This window comes from Paramisgurnus dabryanus, chromosome 12, assembly GCF_030506205.2.
Source record: "Paramisgurnus dabryanus chromosome 12, PD_genome_1.1, whole genome shotgun sequence".
In the NCBI taxonomy this organism is placed as follows: Eukaryota; Metazoa; Chordata; class Actinopteri; order Cypriniformes; family Cobitidae; genus Paramisgurnus; species Paramisgurnus dabryanus.
In genome coordinates this window covers 17481248-17501020 of record NC_133348.1, presented here as the reverse complement: position 1 = coordinate 17501020, position 19773 = coordinate 17481248, and the positions used below count along the sequence as shown (strand labels likewise).

Below are 19773 nucleotides of genomic sequence, written 5' to 3'. Positions count from 1 at the left end.
GGAGTACCCGAAGTAAATCCACGCTGACACAGGGAGAACATGCAAACTCCACACAGAACAAAATGTTAAACAATATGACCCCCCTATGTTAAAATGCCCAACTTTACAGCAGAAATAACATGTTTACAGCCTAGTACAAAAAAGTGTTTTGGTCTGTATATCTACTTTTGCCCTTCATGACAACTGTGAGGGGATGACATTTTTTGTGTGTAACTCATCCATTTAAGATATATTAAGCCTAAAAGTTCTGCAATTAAGGGCGTGGCCTCTTGAGTGACAGGTGAATTACCACTGCTTTCACTACTGTCAAGCTAGGCAGACGTGGTTTCAGCAACCAGACACCTCAGCTCCTCCTACAACCCGCCCCTCTTTGCCCATTTTCAGGTATTCCTGAGTGATGCACGGTGATGTGCTGCCAAGATGGCGACAGCCAAATATTGGCTTCAAAAATACAACCTACAGGTGAAGTCAGGGACACTCATCCATATGTTTTACAGATTTACCCAACAATGAGATCAAACAGCATTTTTAGAGTGTATTTTTTTCTTATTCAACACCCGCAGATGGCACGTTCTGCAGCTTTTATTTCTTAACTGATGGTACATTGACACAGGTTATTCATCTGTCTGGCAGAAGCTGAAGGATGCAAATGAGAATGCAGCCAAGAAATGTTCACAGCTTCACTAATCTTATTCAAACAACCTGTCACATCTGCTTGTGCTATACTGGTGCTTACAGTTATTACTGATAAGAGGCGTGTCTGATAAAAAATATGGTCTCTAAGGTGTAAGAGTGATTTTTTTAGCACTTGAGTAAACCAGACTTAACACCATTTATTTCATTTTGAAAGGAATTGGTAATGTGCTATTTGTATTATAGCACATTACTTGGAAGCATATAGTGGTGTGCAACTCCATGCATAATACTAATGCATGCATTAAGTATGAAAGCCCTACGGCAGTATTAGCTGTAAATTTGGGATTTTTATGTTTTGCCAACCCAGTGTCGAGCATTATTTTATTTTGTTGAATGTTGTAAGCTTTTACCAGCGTCACATACCTAGGTGGTTTTGTCAGAAACGCCCAATCTCTCCACTGTGCTCCTATCTCCACATACCCTGATATACATTTCACAGATTTCTGTAATGATCTTTCTGTGATTCATTTCTTGACAGCTTCTCTCAACACCCACCTCACTATCAACAACACATTCGTGCCCTCCGATTCTCAGGTTTTGTGAATCCATAGCCCTCGACACAAACAATCTGCAGCAGTCTTATTTCTTAATAGAGTAAAAAGAGACAGACAGACAGAGACGTTGATTGTTTGTGCTTGTGTGTGTGCACGCACATCTAAATCTCCAAACTGAATTGAATGTCTCTATAAGGATTAAAAACCTGAAATGCCCAACATTGTGGCCAAAGCTTTCACGCTATTTCTGAGGTAAACAACTTGAAACTGAAAAACCAAAGATTGCAAAAGTGTTTGTGTGAGGGTTAGTTCTCGGGAAGGGATCGAAAATACATTTAGCTCAGTATAAAAACAATAAAAGTCAGGGCTCATAACCCACACCATCCTTTGTTATGCTAATAAAGGATCTTCAAATCTTAAATCTAGATAAAGCAGAGGAGAGTAAAGACTATACATCACACATTAGCTGTAAATTGTTAGTCCATTTGTGTGTTTTAGAGTTACGACACTATCACACTATCATAGTCTTTACCAGTTTCTCACAGTTTCTAAGAAAATTACCTTGCTAATCGAAGTCTCATTCCAATGTGAACAAAATGTTGCCTGTCTGATAAGAAACTTGGCTGCACCCCAAACCTTATAATCAAAAGGGCTTTTCACCGAAAAGCTTGTCTACCATTAAACACAATATAGAGATAGTAAATAATTCATTAGGCATACAAAAAAATCTGAAATTTTAATACAGGTTGGATACAGATAAACAATAATGATTTTGAGCTGCGAGCCATATATCTTTAGAAAGGTCCCTAGGGACATACAGAGTCTTCTTTATAATGCGCACACTCAGCTCTAAGGGAATTTTAACTGTGCTATATTTCACTGCATGCAAAATGTTGCCATCAATCTTCACCGCTGTCTTCTTCAACCTGCAATTAATGAGCATCATTTGGTGAATGGTCTGGAGTTCTGCATTCTGTTCCATCCTCTTCTGTCCCCTGAGCCTTTGAGTCGAGTTTCAGGTATGATAGGTCAAAAGTTGAATTAAGACAAGAAGAGCAATGACCATATGAAATAATCGTGAGGGTCAATGTTTGTAAAAATGTGGTTTAAGATCTACAGCCCACTGTATAAAATGTAACCCCTAATAAGATTTGAAGTGAATGTTTGGTGACAGCTTACAGTAATTTGTTAATTATACATGACTTGGCAGATAGTTGCAATGCCTTGATGAGTTTGGATTTGGTTCAAATTATTGCTTAATAGACAATTTAGCATACCAAACACCTTCCAAGGTGGAGGTCAAGGAGGTATATGAAAAGTAGGACTGCACATTCATTTACACAACAAGCTTTATTTAACAAATGTTTTGCCAAATTACCGTTAGATTACCGTTTACCATAATAATTTCCTTAATTACTGCTTAATTATTATTTAATTAATAATAATTTACTTATTAGTTAATTGTTTATGATATAACATACCTACCATACAAAGTAACCACAGCACAACTGGTAATGCTTTATATTACACTTTAAAAAATTAGCTGTAATTATGCAGCTGGTTGCCACTTACTGTAGAATATAAAGACTGAAAATGTTTCATGTTCATTTAACTTTGAACAAACTGTTGCCACTTAATAACATAAATGTAAAATCTACAGTAAGTTACTGGCAGCTAGTTGCCAGTAATACCCAGTAATACTGTCATTTCTACAAAAAAATGTTTACAGTGTACTTATAAAAGAAAAATGTATACGGTTTTACTATTCTGTACTACACAATTGACCCTATTTCTAAACCTAAACCCAACCTGAAAAACACACATGTACACAAGAAGTAAAATGTATTGAATTTTTATCCATTTGAAACTATGCAGTGGTTAAATACACTCACCTAAAGGATTATTAGGAACCCCTGTTCAATTTCTCATCAATGTATTTTTCTAATCAACCAATCACATGGCAGTTGCTTCAATGCATTTAGGGGTGTGGTCCTGGTCAAGACAATCTCCTGAACTCAATACTGAATGTCAGAATGGGAAAGAAAGGTGATTTAAGCAATTTTGAGTGTGGCATGGTTGTTGGTGCCAGACGGGCCGGTCTGAGTATTTCACAATCTGCTCAGTTACTGGGATTTTCACGCACAGCCATTTCTAGTGTTTACAAAGAATGGGGTGAAAAGGGAAAACATCCAGTATGCGGCAGTCCTGTGGGCAAAAATGCTTTGTTGATGCTAGAGGTCAGAGGAGAATGGGCCGACTGATTCAAGCTGATAGAAGAGCAACTTTGACTGAAATAAGCACTCGTTACAACCGAGGTATGCCGCAAAGCATTTGTGAACCCACAACACGCACAACTTTGAGGCAGATGGGCTACAACAGCAGAAGACCCCACCGGATACAACTTATCTACACTACAAATAGGAAAAAGAGGCTACAATTTCCAAAAGCTCACCAAAATTGGACAGTTAAAGACTGGAAAAATGTTGCCTGGTCTGATGAGTCTCGATTTCCGTTCAGACATTCAGATGGTAGAGTCAGAATTTGGCGTAAACAGAATGAGAACATGGATCAATCATGCCTTGTTACCACTGTGTAGGCTGGTGGCGGTGGTGTAATGGTGTGGGGGATGTTTTCTTGGCACACTTTAGGCCCCTTAGAGCCAATTGACCATTGTTTAAATGCCACGGCCTACCGGAGCATTGTTTCTGACCATGTCCATCCCTTTATGACCACCATGTACCCATCCTCTGATGGCTACTTCCAGCAGGATAATGCACCATGTCACAAAGCTCGAATCATTTCAAATTGGTTTTTTTGAACATGACAATGAGTTCACTGTACTAAAATGGCCCCCACAGTCACCAGATCTAAAACCAAAAGAGCATCTTTGGGATGTGGTGGAATGGGAGCTTCGTGCCCTGGATGTGCATCCCACAAATCTCCATCAACTGAAAGATGCTATCTTATCAATATGGGCCAACATTTTTAAAGAATGCTTTCAGCACCTTGTTGAATCAATGCCATGTAGAATTAAGGCAGTTCTGAAGGCAAAAGGGAGTCAAGCACAGTATTAGTATGGTTTTCCTAAAAATCCTTTAGGTGAGTGTATGTGACAACAACACCTATAGTTATCAAGAAACGTGGGAAATTTTTTTGGTCTTGTTTAGCACATGTTAAAAATAAATGTATTTTGGAACATTTAGATATACAGATCTATGATCTTCAAAACATTAGATTACAGACAAAAAAAATAAACAAAGTAAAGCAGTTAAAGCATGCTTGTGGATAAACCGGTTACATGTGGTTTTAAGCATTAAAATATCCTGGAAAAGTCAATTTAAAAAATGTAAAAGCTGGGAGTATGCTTCTGCAAACAAAATGGTGTGAAATATAAAGAAACAGGGACTGATGGCTGCGATGAGTGGCGGTGACATTGAAAACGACATTGACAGTGATTGTGAGGGTGATGGTGGTTTATTATTAACAATGAGAGGAAGTAACACACAGGATAAATAGATAAATCAGAGGATGTAACACACCTGTTAGATAGATAGATAGATAGATAGATAGATAGATAGATAGATAGATAGATAGATAGATAGATAGATAGATAGATAGATAGATAGATAGATAGATAGATAGGTAGATAGGTAGATAGTGAATTTATTAACTCTGATTCTCATCGCAAATATGAGCCCACAGCTGCTAGTGCACAGAGATGCACAGAGGTGTGCAGTTACTAATTAATTTGAACACTTTACAATGCACGGTCTAATCCTCAAATAATTGCCTTGTTGTGGCACTGAGGCGTCCAGGACTGGAGCTACAGCTGGTTTTCTTTGTGCCGACATGAAAAATTAATTTAAATCGATTTCTTCTGACACTGGACAGCATGAGGCTAAAGTCAGAATAATTGCTTATTTTATAGAGTAAGAAACAACTTTTTTTGCCATTTTCTATAATGTGAGTACTGGTGCACATTGTCTTTATTGGTGCATTAGGTTTGGGAACAGATATAAAGAGTCTTTATAGGCATGTTTAATGAGTATTTAGCATTTATTTTATTTCTGCATTATAGAAGCATAACTTTTTATTGATTTTAGAGAACACTGACAAAACAGATTACATTTCTGTAGGAGTGCAGTTGAAATTGCCACCAATTATGTTCGCAGCAAATTGCCTTTCGAAATATAAATGACCAACTGTCAATCAATATTTATATCAATATTTACGCATTTGGCAGACGCTTATATCCAAAGTGACTTACAGTGCATTTAAGCTATACTTTTTGTCAGTATGTGTGTTCCCTATGAATTGGACTTCCGCAGTTCAATACCTGTTGAGCAAACCAGATCTCGTGGAAGTTTGTACGTATGTTAGGGGTTGTATGAATTCATACAAAAACATATGATTATTAAAAAATAACCCCCATCTGTAACCCCACCCCTAAACCCCATGTTACTGGGGCAAAAGGAATTCATACGAATTAGGAAATCAGACGAATTAGTCACCTTAAAAAATATAGTTAAAAAACAAGATAATGCAATTTTTTATATTATTTGAGGTACTTTGAAATGTAAAACAGACTTTCTTTTAACAAAATTGCTTGTGGTTTTATACATTAGTGTGCTTTCCTGATAATAATCAATATTTATGGTGTACACCTTGCTCATCGTTTTTACTTTATTTGAAAAAATGTTTTTTTCTAGAATAAATGTAATATTTCATTGTCTACCAGCAAACATTAAAGCTAAAAGACATTTATTTCCATTAAGTCTGAAATTGCTTAATTCTCTTTTTGCCTTTTGAGGCTGAGCATGCTTTCAAGTCATTTTCACATTGCATTAATTTAACTATTTTAATAGCAGATACTTAAAGTACTGAGCTAAGTGATTAAACATTTCTCATTCAACCTCTTTAAACATTTCCCAGGCTGCCATACAGTACAAAAAATCCCTCCTCTGTGTATCTTTTTGTGTGGTTGCTAAATATGCATATTTCTTAAAGGGATAGTTCACCTAAAAATGAAAATTCTGTCATAATTTACTCCCCCTCATGTTGTTACAAACCTGTATACATTTTTTTGTTCTGATGGACACAAAGGAAGATATTTTGATAAATGTTTGTAACCAAACCATCCATGGACCTCATTCACTCCCATAGTAGGAAAAAAGAATACTATGGAAGTAAATGGGGTCCACCAACGGTTTGGGTAAAAACATTTCTCAAAATATCTTCCTACATGTTTATCAGAACAAAGACATTTATACAGGTTTGTAACATGAGAGTGAGTAAATGATGACAAAAGTTTCATTTTTGGGTGAACTATCCCTTTAACATGGAAAAATCATAATGAGCAGTTTGATGTGTTGGTCCTGTGACCCAAAAATACATTTTGTGGTTATGTTCATCTCTTACCTTAGATTTGTTTGTTTTTCATCATGATTAAACTAAAATGACATCCAGTCAAACTGTATTTGACATTAATGTAATTAGCATTTCAAACGATGTAATAAATAAATAAATCTGTGTTCGGAGATCTCCTCTGGCCTACTTCATAGATTTATATCCTCATTAGCTATGCCTGGTACATGCAAGTTAAACTAGCGAATAGATTATTAAAATATGAAATTTATTTCGGTTTCTGGAGTGATGTTTTTATCAAATCCATGCACTGCATAAGTTATGCAACATAAACCCTATTTCATCTCTATATTTGTATCATAATTTTAAAGCTGCACTTGTGAAACAGAGAATTGAAATGCATAAATTTCTTATTTTGTAAACACATTTGCCCTCTATGAACATGCATCTCATCCTTCAGCGCACTTTAATGGAAATAAATGGAAAGATAACTTTGTGCTCCTCAGCCATAGCGGGTCCAGTCACCAGGATAGATGAGACGAGTCTCTAATGGAGTTGAATGAATTAGAGAAGTTCCTCCCCACAGCTCTGCAGGCTTGAGGCTGGGGCATTTACTGATGCGTGTGCCATTTCTTTGGTCTGCGGGGAAAGAACTAAGACATCTCTAATGGGCTGGATGATATTTAAAGAAAATTCAACCCTAGCCTCAAAATAATCCTGTTACATTGTGTAGCATTGATTTTCCTCTGAGATTCATTTTAGTTTGAAAGAAATTGTCAGAATTTTATAAAATATCTACAGAGCTCTTTATATAAGCTGCCATGACAAGATTTGTACTTTAAAGGAATATTCCACTTTCAAAAAAATTAAATTCCAGCTAATTTACTCATCCCCATGTCTTCCAAGCTGTTGATGTCTTTTTTTGTTTAGTCGAGAAAAAATAAAGTTTTTTGAGGAAAACATTCCAGGATTTTTCTCATTTTAATGGACTTGATTGGACCCCCAGTTCACAGTTTAAATGCACTTTAAAATTTCAGTTTCAACGCTGCTTCAAAGGACTCTAAAAGAAGGGTCTTACCTAGCAAAACGATTGTCATTTTTGACAAGAAAAATTAAAAATATCTTGGTGTAATTATTGCTTAGTAGTAATAATAACGTATTGCATAGAAGACAGCATAGGAGAAAACAGCATTGTTTGCCATGTGTGTCATGGCAAACAAACTAAATATTAAAAAATTGTTAAATAAATACAGAAATGTTATTTTATTTTCATTTTCAATAATGTAAAATTCACTGAATATCATAATCATTTAATTAGGTAAATGGATAAACTGTCTTAAATAAATAAGTCTGAAAATATGACTGAAAACTAGGGCCGGGACTCGATTAAAAAATGTATCTAATTAATTAGAGGCTTTGTAATTAATTAATCGAAATTAATCACATATAAATATTTGACCTGAGAACATTGAGAAGTTATTTTTTCACATGGATTTTTAGTATACCATGAATAAAAACTGAATACATAAGCTTAAGCAACAAAATATTGTTTATTTTTGTTCAACCAAGTCGTTGTACCCGGAGTCGGGCTAACGTCCACGCTAGCTGCTATATGTTTAACATTGAGATAATACTTGAGGCTCGATGTGCTGCGGGTGATATGTGAATTCCTTGTTGCAACTTGCATAGCTTACACACAACCATGCTCTTATCCACGGGGCCAACCAAAGCGATCTCATCAGCTTCTTTGTTCATGTTCACTGTGGTTTGTTGTTGTCTGAAGTCATGAACGCTAGTTGGTGCTCCAGTATAATCGGTCCGCCGAAACTCATCCAATGAGAAATGTTCCGCGGTGCAAAAATAAGTGCGATTAAAATGCGTTAAAAATGTTTAACGCGTTATTTTTTGTTAAAGTCCCGGCCCTACTGAAAACATGTAATTAGATTAAGAAACGCCAATGCCCAGAATTGTAATATTTATGAATAGGAATAACTTGCGTACAAATTTGAATGTTTGTAAAGCTGTAAATACGTAAATAATTTACTTATTAGTCCTGTCAAAACGTCGATATTATACGTTTCAGTGTGTTTTAAATGCAAGTAAATGTGTACCTATGGTACAACTACGCTGAAACATAAAAATACACACATATTCTCATAAGATCACGTTGAAAGGTCACACATCACTTATGTGAAAGGCACATTTGCGGATCATTTTAAGAAACAATGGGCAAAGCTAGACCGGATTCTTGGACACTGAGCTGGTTCTCTTCCAGACAACATGGCATTAGTCCAGTATAGTTTGTTGTATTAGTGCCTTGGTTTATTGCACTGGTTTATGACTGTTATTTAGTTCATGCTTTCATAAGCAACTGTTGAAAAGAACAGCCATCTTGACCAAACCAAATCAATGCTGGTCAAAGCTATTTTTCAGCTGGGTTTATGAGTATATCTGATTAAAGTCCTCACTCTTCAATGTTACAGAGAAAGATGATTATTTATGTTATTAACAGTGCTCAGAACCAAGCCAAGCTGGATTACACCCAATGACGTTGAGAAACCATTTGTTTTTCCACAGAGAGGGAAAAGCGTCAGCACCGGGGCTCGTCTCTGCTGACGTTAGCTTTCCAATAGGCTATAGACATCTAGGAGACAGCATCTCTTTGTTATTGCACATTGACAGTCCTTCACATGATTGGCTCAAATGACACCTTTCAGTCTTCAGCAACAGAGCTCTTCTCAAATCAATAGCCTCACCATGGCAACAGAATATGTTGAAAATAGGTTATGAGTATGACCTTTATCACGCACACATAGAGTTTCATATGAAACGTGTTTCCTGAACATAGCTTTGGGGAGAGAGACCAACATGCACACCTCAAACTTATAAAGTAGTTATTTGTGCACTGCATGTAACTAATAGAGTGTCTATGTGACCTTTCACTTTCAATGTTTCTCCAAAATACTTTTTCAATTTGATTTGTTACAAAAAAATGTTCATATTTGTATGAAGTAATTATGCCGTTGGCCCTTTCAATGACATTTCAACAACACAAACATAGACACAAGTAAAGCAAAAAATAAAGGAAGCTGATGAGGGATCAAGAATGAGATTATAATTATGATGGCATTTCAACATGGGTGTTCCAGTCCTATTGATTTTAAGACTAGGTATTATTGGTAACCCTAGTTTATCTGTTTTAGGAAAACTTATATTAAAGTATTTCTATTTCTAAAAAAAAACATCACAAGGAATAATCTTTAATGACCAAATGTTGGGTATGTTTTTCTCTCCAAGTCCAAGAAAATATAAAATAGCAATTCAAATAGTTGAAAGGATAGTACTGTGAATTTTATGTATTGAAAATGTACATTTCTTTGTATGCATTTGTCAGATGCTTTTATCCAAAATAAAAGTATGGTGCAATCAATCTATTGACATTTTTTAATCAGTATACATGTTCCCTGAGGATCAAATCCATGATCTTTGCATTGCTAATGCATAACAACTGTGCCACAGAAACAGAGTCTGCATTCCTAATAAAAGCCTACAGGTTTAGATTTCAGAGAGTAAATAATGAGAGAGTTCTCATTTTAGGTGAACATTTTCTAGAATATATAAAGACAATCCACGTATCAACAAGACTCATTTATTTATTTAAGATATTTTGCTAGGTTAAAAAGAATGCAACGTTACAAGAAGACATCATTACAAACGCTAGTCTGCATGGTACAAGATAATGAGTATCCGAAGGCGAACATGTTGTCACAACATGGACATGGATCAGTAAGAAGCTGTAAAAATGCACCAAGCAACCACTTGGTTTAGGCTGTATTTAACAGGCTCCACTGTATGAAAACAGCCCTACATTTTGATGGTAACAGCCTTAGATTTTGTGTTTCCTTGTCCTTATTTCTCCCCCTCATCATTTCAAAAAGTGATAGGAGACCGAGTACCACCATCCCACGAGGATGCAGCAAGAATACAGTAAGTAAAAGGAAGCAAGGACACTTGAGTAGTGTTAAGAAGCTTAATCCAGCTAAGAATTGCATTAAATAAAGAGCACATGCGCTGTAGGTTAATGTCAGCCATGTGCCAACAAATGAGTCTGACCTGAAACCTCTGCTTTTAGTTAAGTGTGTTGTCTGCTCAATAGGCTGCTTTTTCTTGAGCCTGTCTGGCTTCAGGTAAACAGCACTCTCAGCTGTGTCAGTAAATGCTTTGAAAATCTCAGCGTGAGTGCTGTATACAATGTGTGAGAAACCTTATGCCTAAGCATTATTATTAGAGACAAGTCCTAGTTCTTTTCACTCGAATTTCAAAAGTGTCTTGATAGGGGTTGCATAAAGGAGATATATTCTAGGGTACAGAATGCTATCGCTTGATGTTCTCACCTTATCTTTGTGCACAATACAGTAAGAGCTCAACTCTAACACAGTACTGCTATCTTTTGAACCACAGCTTGTTTGCGCAACATTACTGTGCAAGTTTGACAATGCTGTACGATTTTAAAATCAAATGCAACCCAGGCTAAAGTCTTATAATCTAATGCTTAGATTAGGAGCATTAAAGTTTGATTTCATTAATTGATTTCACATTAATTTTAAATTTTTGACATGGCCGTACGTTTAAGTGCTATAATCGGGTCCCCGGTGCTTCTATCAACCTTGAAAATGTGAAAAAGATCAACCCAGTAACTTAGCTTTGGTAAACTATTCTTTGTAAGCATGTGAAAAAATGGCTCATTGAAATTTGGCTCCCACTGTGATGTCAGAAGGGGATAATGCAGCCCCTTAATCTGCACTATCCAACCACAGCACTGCCATTTAGTGCAGAGATCAGCTCATTTGCATTTAAAGGGACACACACCAAAATGGCACATTTTTGCTCACACCTACAAAGTGGCAATTTTAACATCCTATAATAAATTATCTATATGGTATTTTGAGCTAAAACTTCACATATGTACTCTGAAGACACCAAAGATTTATTTGACATCTTAAAAAAGTATTGTGAAATGCCCTCTTTAAAGATATCAAGGAATGGTCTTTATATTATGTAAGATTATTCAATGTAGAAAACAATAAGTTGCTGGTTCACATTTATATAATGTAACAGTAATGTTATTTTAATGCCGTTTTTGGTTGCATGTCATTATGAATTTACCAAAGGCAGATTCTGAGTTAACCAGAGGTGATTTACTGAGGATGCTGTTTTATAGCAAAGGTGAGGATAGGTCACAATTGAAGATTTTAAAGGTACTGAGATGAAAAATAATAGGCTCTAGCTAAATCTATTTTTGCATCCGGCAGCTCATTAATTTTAAGTTTATTTTTTGACATTTATTTTGGTGTATTTTTGTATCTGTGCACGTTGATCATTGCAAACAGATGGTCTGTTCTAGACTTCATAGGATCGGGTCATACCAATGTGATTTTCATGCGTACAATGTTCAAGGACTTTTTTTGTTTGTGCATGTTTATAAAGTCATTTAGTGTACAGCATACAGAATATGGGGATAGTAGTTTTTCTCACAGAGGACATGCTGATTATGAAAGCAGGCTTGACTTTGTTTCACATCTGTGTTTGTTTATTGCCACCAGAAATAAATCGCAATAGGGCAGCAAAATGCATCATCATGAATATAAATGAGACAACAATCAGTTTCGTAATAGTCAAATAAAAGAGTCTCTTATCAGCAAAGGGCCCTTTATCAGAAGCCTTCGACTGAAAGCTACAAAAATGATCCCAGTGGGCAAACGCTGAAAAAAGACTTAAAAAAGCTTCAAAGCACAAACAACATTCTGTCTTATCTCCTTTATAATGCTGTGAGTATGCATTCAAGTTTTTATAGGAACCTTAAATATCAATGTTGTGAGTTAAAAATGAAGAAAGATGAAGCAAAATCCCTCTGCAGACCAGACAAACCGGATTAAAAAGAAATTCAACCCAAAGAGCATTAACAGCATCAATTGTGGTTTTCTTTAAGAATTTTTAAAGTCTGTAAGGTATGTCTCTGTGAGTTTATGCTCTAAATATTAAACTAGTAGAAATTATAGCATTACTGGCAGCTGTTTGCCAGTAACTTACTGTAGATTTGAATTTATGTTATTTACTGGCAACAGTCAGTCCTCCTTCTCTGAAGAATGCAATAAATTCCCTTAATCAATCACAGGGCACCATTCCACGCATTGTAAACATTAATGGCGCCGTTTTGAATACACAAAATCCTAGATTTCCTCATCTACTCTGTACTTTGTAATCAACAAACAAATAAACAAAATATAATAATACTTTTGATGGCATTGATAAACCTGTGGTGGTTTTCTGTGGCGGGGAAGAAACGTATAATTCGTCAAAGTCGAATAATTTACATAAGTGGCACTCGGAAGAAGGAAAAATGCCGGCTGTTGCTTGTTTTCACACGACACCATTAATAAGCTTATCTCATGCTAACACAATGACCCCAGGGGATCTTATGAAAAACTTTCCATTATTTTACTCAAAGTCAACGAAAATCAAGCAGGACCAAAATATTTTACAACTGATCGCTGTCATAAAAGTTTAGCAACGACGCCCCAAGGATGACAGCAGCAATGACAGTTTCTTATATGATTAAGTAAGTGTTTTGATTAATGCCATTAATGTTTATTTTTTATCAGTGTATACCACTAGTCAACTAAATTAATTTAACAAGGCAAAGATAAATGCACATTTATATATTGATTCAATAGATTTATAGCATTTTGAAAAAAAAAACTTTTTTTTTTTTAAACTAATTTTTAATGTTATTATAATCTAAAGATGCTACAGTATGTGAAAGTTTGTAACAGAAAATCGTGTTTTTCATCTTGTCACTTTCTTGATATTGAAAACACATTTTTACCCAAATTAGTCAAAATGGATTTATTGTGTTTTGGAACCAAACTCTTCTTATGTAGGACAAAATTTAAATGTAACCTAAATGTGTATATACACATGTATGAGTGCACATCACAATGACCATTTTATTGACTTTTTAAATGTAAACATCATATAAATAGTGCTGGGAAAAGATTAATCACGATTAATCGCGTTCAAAATAAAAGTGATTTTTTTTTTTGCATAATATATGAGTGTGTGCTGTGTGTAATTATTATGTATATATAAATACACACATTCATGTATGTATTTAAGAAACAGTTACATGTGTATATATATTATTTATATTTTTAGATATTCAATATTATATATCAATTTAAAAAAGTATATATAAATTTAAAAATCTGAAATGACTATATGTATGTGTCTGTGGTTAAATATACATAAAATTACACTCAGTACACACACACATATAAAGCAAAAAAAAAATCTTTTATTTTGAATGCGATTAATTGTGATTAATCTTTTCCCAGTACTACATGTAATATATATACTGTAAAATGAAAAATGCTATATATGTACCAGTACCTGCTTCACCTGTCTATCTATTAAGTGGTCATGGCTTAAAAATGATGTCCCCTGTTAAACATTGTGCACATTACAGACAATATCCCCACCTCTAATCTGACGTTTACGCAAGTCTTCCTATTACTCATATGCCTCACACCTTCACCTCAGAGATCGATATCTGTTTGTTTTCCTCGATCACCTTTAGAAATGTACAATGTGACCGCAATAACATATCTTGTTCCCACAAGCCCTAGGAGCAGTGCTTATGAGATCTGTTCCATTCTTGAGACGAGATCAGGTTGATAGCTCAACCCTATAAATTGACTGCTTTATTTCCTTTTCCACACACATGCACAAGTAAAATGCACATAACAGAAATTGTATCCTTTGGGAAACAAACAGGGGAGTATTCAGAGGCACAATAGTCTGGCAGGACATCAGGGTTATTTCCGTGGGAGCTGTCGAAGCTGTTTATTTAAAGCATTCTGACAGGCAAGGCAGCTAAATTGGGTAGGAGAACAGCGGTCTGAGCAGAATAAGCCTGAGAGCACAGATCAGCCCGAACCCTCCTTCACACACTAAACTAAACTCCCACGCTGGGATTTCTGCCCACCTGTCATTTAAAAAGCCTTTGCCTTTGTTGCTTGTGCATGTTGGCACTGTGTTTTATTTCTGCTGTTTTCTATAAAGAGCGATAGGGCATAATTTTAAAGAAACAGTTCTTCCACAAATGAACGGTCTTGCATTATTAACTTGTAAACATGTTGTTTCTTCTACTTTCCTTTTTTCCTGGAAATATAGCCCATATGGATCAGCATAATGCATAATGCAGTGGTGCTTTTGTTTAAAGCTAAAATCCCCATTCCAAGTTATTGTGTGAAAAATACATTTCAAAAAATACATAGTCTTCTTGTGTTTCATACAACAAAGGGTAAACAACATGAGAATAAATGATGACTCTCATTAGTTGAAGGAAAAATTGGATGAGGAACCTTCAAAATGGGACAAACCAAACCATGCCGGGTCATAGTTAAACCTATGCTGGGTTGCTTTAACCCATTGTTGGGTTCGATTTTTTAGGTTAATTTAAACAAAAGACTGGCTTTGTCCCTTTTTGAAGCCAATACGGAAGTGACTTAAACTGCAATTCCTCGACTGAGCGCTAGAGGCTGGCTCCAAAAAGGAGTCAATTCCCATAGACCCCCATGTTAAAATGCCAAACTTTACAGCAAAAAATCATATATTTACAGCCGTTTAAATTATATTAAGCCTTAAAGTTCTGCATTATTAAAGGCGTGGCACTACCGCTGACCTAGGCGGGCGTGGTTTCAGCAACCAGCCACTTCAGCTTCACCCACGTCCCGCCTCTTTACCCATTTTCAGTTATCAGTAAGTGACGCGATCCTAAGATGGCGACGACAAGCCCCGCCAACTATTGGCTTCGAAAAAGCTCTTCACAAACCTATGGGTGATGTCATGGACACTTCATCCATATTTTTTACAGTCTATGGTATACACTTTTTTTAAAATACTGGTTAAATTTCAGCCCAGTAATGGGTCAAAAGGGACGAACCCAGCCCGCTAGGTTGTAATTTACCTTTGCTTGGTTGATTCAGCCAAAAATGCTTGGTGGTTTTAACCCATTGTTGGCTCAAATATAAACATTTTCTGGATTAAATTAACCAAACAACTATGTTTGTCCCCTTTTCATCCAACATTGGGTTAAAAATAACCCAGCACGTTTTACGAGTGTACGTATTGCATACATTGTTAAACATAGGCCCTGTTTCAAATTCATTAGAGCTACACGATTTTGGTATGCACCATTAGTCAGCACCTAACAGTCGTACACAAACTCTTTGCAGTGTTTTGAGGGCATGAACAAAACTCTAATACCGAGATGACTTGCTTTGTTTTGACTAGCTTGCTCATGCAGACAGTATTCAAAGGGTGATTTGAATAGCTTGCTGTCTGCTTTGTGAAATCAAGCTGTTGATGACAAAGCCATTTCCGTGAAAAGGGGTTAGAAAAACTGACTGAATTATCTGAAGGGTCGTCTAAGTGCCATACAGGTAGCTCTGTTTGGAAATGTTTTGCTTTCAAGCTGAAACCCAACTAGATTATGCATGATAGGACTATATTGTTTAAGATATGATCGTGCTGCACAGTTTACTTAAACATATATCACAGGTGTCTCCAACCCTGCTCTTGGTGAGCTACCATCCTACAGAATTCCAACCCACATGTTTAAAATGATAACGCAGCCCTGAACACCTTGATTAGCTCATTCAGCAGGGCGGGAGCTAACGGGAAGCACGGTTGGAGACCTCTGATACCAGTTGCTGTGAAAGCTTATTTCACCATTTGTGAACAACTTTATTTTTTTTATGGTGCATTCAAACTATAACTATGTGACTTACAGTGCATTAAAACTATTTTATAAATAAATACATGCATGCTGGGAATCAAACATTTTACATTTGGATATACTGTAGCAGCATGCTCTACCAGTTGAGTTACAGAAGCACTTTGACATAAATCAGAAGACAAAGCATTAATTCATGTGTCTGTTTGCTTGCCATAAAAAGTAGTGTCTTTCAAAGATGTGATTCTGCTGACCTTTAAAAACTGGCAAATTCAACCACAAATGTTGCCAGCCTGTGCTTACCACATCCATGCGTACTTTGGGGAAAAAATGACTTTATGCCTCAATTCTGTTCCTTTCATCTTTTCTTACACTTACAAGGTGTTGCTGCTGCCAGATGTGCAGATTCCATCTCCAAAATAAATGACTTAAAGCCGATAAAGAGCTCCCTGTGTGATAGGCGGGAGTTGAGGACTTCTCCTTACAGCGGTGATAATCTTCGAGAGAAGAGGCCGTCACGCTTTATCTGCCTCCACCACTTCATGCGTGAATGGAGGCCACAAACCACCGCTCCTCCTGATTCAATCCGATAAGCTCTGCTTCCCTCGGGCGGTTACCCATGACATCATTCTTCAAACTCCTCTCTATGCATCAGATCTTTTGGGCATCTTACAAAAGAAATGAAGTAGTATGTTGAGAAAGGATTCATGTGTGTTCTCTCTGCAGTTTACATGAAGTTGTTAAACGGCCAATGGGTGTTGTCTTTTGAATTCCTGAGTTTCAATTATTGTTTTTATAAAAAATCACTGCAGAAACTAAGCATATACAAGGCAAACCAGAAAAAGTTTTAAATGATCTCAAATGCAGCCACAACAGTAGAGGTTTTCTTTAGAGGAAGTAATTGTATACAAGACCTACAAATGAGAAACATGATGACTAAAAATGACTAAAATCACCTTGAAGCAGGACAAGAAGAAATGAATGTGTTTGTGGTTTTAAATAAAAAAATAATTTGAATTAAAAGAAAAAATAGAGGTCGCTAAACAACAACAACGGCGTAGCTTGATGACACTGTGAAAGAGTATGGAATTATAAGAGTAGTAGTTTTCACCTTCAATGTCAACAAAATTGGATCCCACAGGACTCACAAATCATGTTCGTGAATGACATAATGATATAAAGTTTTATTACAATTACATTATAATGTAAGCCCACATTGACAAGCAGTGGTGGCTCATGACTTTTTTTTTTAGGAGGCACAAATGCGAGACTTGTCAAACATTGTCGTGTGTGGATCTTCATGTCAAAATATGTGTTTAGTGCGTCATGTGAACCTATGGGCACAGTGTATAATGTCAAAAATACTCTTCATAAGGCGCTTCGCAAGGATTTATGATAAAAGAGATGCTTGTGTTTGCTAGATACTCGCTTAATCTCATGCATAAGCAGAGTTTAGTGTTAAGTGAGTGTCTTGCGAAATATCTCTTTTATCATTTACTCTTGGCACCTATTTTGTCATGACGCACAATGCACATTGAACCCTGAATATATATTTTGCTATTTTGGATAGGGCACATTTTATGCAGAATCCACTTTTTCAAGGTGTAAGACATAAATGTGTGTTGGTAGTGTGTGAACAGAACCACCCTACAATGAACAAATCCACCCTCTCCTTATTTTTTAATCCGCATTAAGCTAAAGCAGTCTCATTAGACATGCTGTTTTGATTCTCTTGTTAATGTGACATCACACTGATAAAGCTACAATAAATGATTTGTGGGGTATTTTAAGATGAACCACCTGAAACTTATATTACACATTGTAAAAATGTGCATAATGTGTGCTCTTTGACAGTGTTGGGGAAAGTTACTTGCACCCAGCGCAATTGACTTTGTCAGTGACGCATGTATGATTCATATTTTGCACCGGCACACAGCGGGTTTTTCCCTCAGCATGATTGACCATAATGTATAGCGTGCACAAGGCGCACACACTTTTCTTATCTAATCTACACAGATGCAACAGTTATTTTTGCAAATCATAAATTGTTACAATAAAAAATATTAACACATGAGATAAGGGAAATCTTTGTGGTGAGCATTGTGGTGATAGTTTTTATTTATTTTGTGTGGCTGCATTAAAACATTATCATGCAAATAACGATTAAAATATTTTTATAAGTTTGTTGTGTGGCTGTATTACGTTTATTTTATGTAAATAATAATTAAAATGTTTTCATAAGAAACCCTAATGTATGTGAACTTGATTTGTAAGTGTACTTTGGGGTTGGACTGCTTGCGTTTCTTGGCTTTCAGCGGTCAGGTCCTGTGTAGAGGCAGATCCACGTCCCGTTACATGGCGTGCCCCATTTATGCTGGCAAGCTTGGGATTCCCCCGTCTCCTGACATCATTGTAGCGCTTGAGGCGCAACGTCCTGGGGATGCTAGCTGATGTGACAATTGTGGCTATTTTCTTCCACGCCTGTTTAACCGACGCTGATTTGGGCGGGTTTCTCCCATCCCCATACAAAACAACTTCTCTGTCTTTGACTGCTCTTACAAGAACGTCGGTCTCCTCGGCTGTGAACCGCTCCTGGCGTGCGCCTGGTAAATCCGTCATAATAATAGCAACCTGCCATGGAACTTGCGCACTTGCGTTTAAAGGGAATGTTGGATGACTTTCTGATTGGTTTATTTGACGTTACGCCCAAACCACACCTATGAATAATGAACCTACTTCAGACCAACCCCTTATTGATTTGCGCCTGGGGCATAGTTATTTCTCCCGCTGGGAAAATAGCAACAGCACCCAAGATCCGCCCACAAAGTCACTTGCACTTTGCGCTTCGCACTTGCATTTCAGATCGTTAAAATAGGGCCCATTAAGTTACAATATTAAGTTACTCCTCAAAAAAGTAACTAATTGGGTTACCTTGTTACATTTCATGGAAAGTAAAACTTACATTACTTTTAAGTTACTTTTCCGTTACTTTTTCTTAATTGGCTGAGGCTTGATCCCTTTCAGGCCTCACAGGTGTTTTTTATGACTGAGAAGTTCTGCATTCAGAAATTGCATATTCCATCGCAAAAATGTGAAGCTCTGGCCTGCCATATCCGTTTCTGACTCAAACTGTTCCCGCTTAGGCGCGGACGCATAGAGTTTGCTTAATTTTACATAATAACGTTCAGTTTAATTCAGTACATTATTATTTTAAATCAAATTAAATTAACTGAAAAGTAACTCGCATTACTTTTTTAAACAAGTAACTCAAATATTAATGTGTACATTTAAAAAGTAATGCGTTACTTAACTCGTTACTTTAGAAAAGTAATATTATTACGTAATGCACATTAATTCTAATGCGTTACCCCCAACACTGCCCTTTGATGCAAAAATACATATTGTGCTTTAAAGCAACACTAT

The 19773-nt window shown here is 36.3% G+C and overlaps 1 long non-coding RNA gene across 1 annotated transcript in view; it reads left to right on the top strand.

Annotated features, from left to right (window-relative positions):
• LOC135738808 (uncharacterized) overlaps positions 1–18464 on the top strand; it is an 87393-nt gene extending 68929 nt beyond the window's left edge. The window contains exon 3 of the long non-coding RNA XR_010528775.2: positions 16732–18464. This is a non-coding gene — a long non-coding RNA (uncharacterized lncRNA). The remainder of the gene's footprint in view (positions 1–16731) is intronic.
• The last annotated feature ends 1309 nt before the right edge of the window (positions 18465–19773 follow it).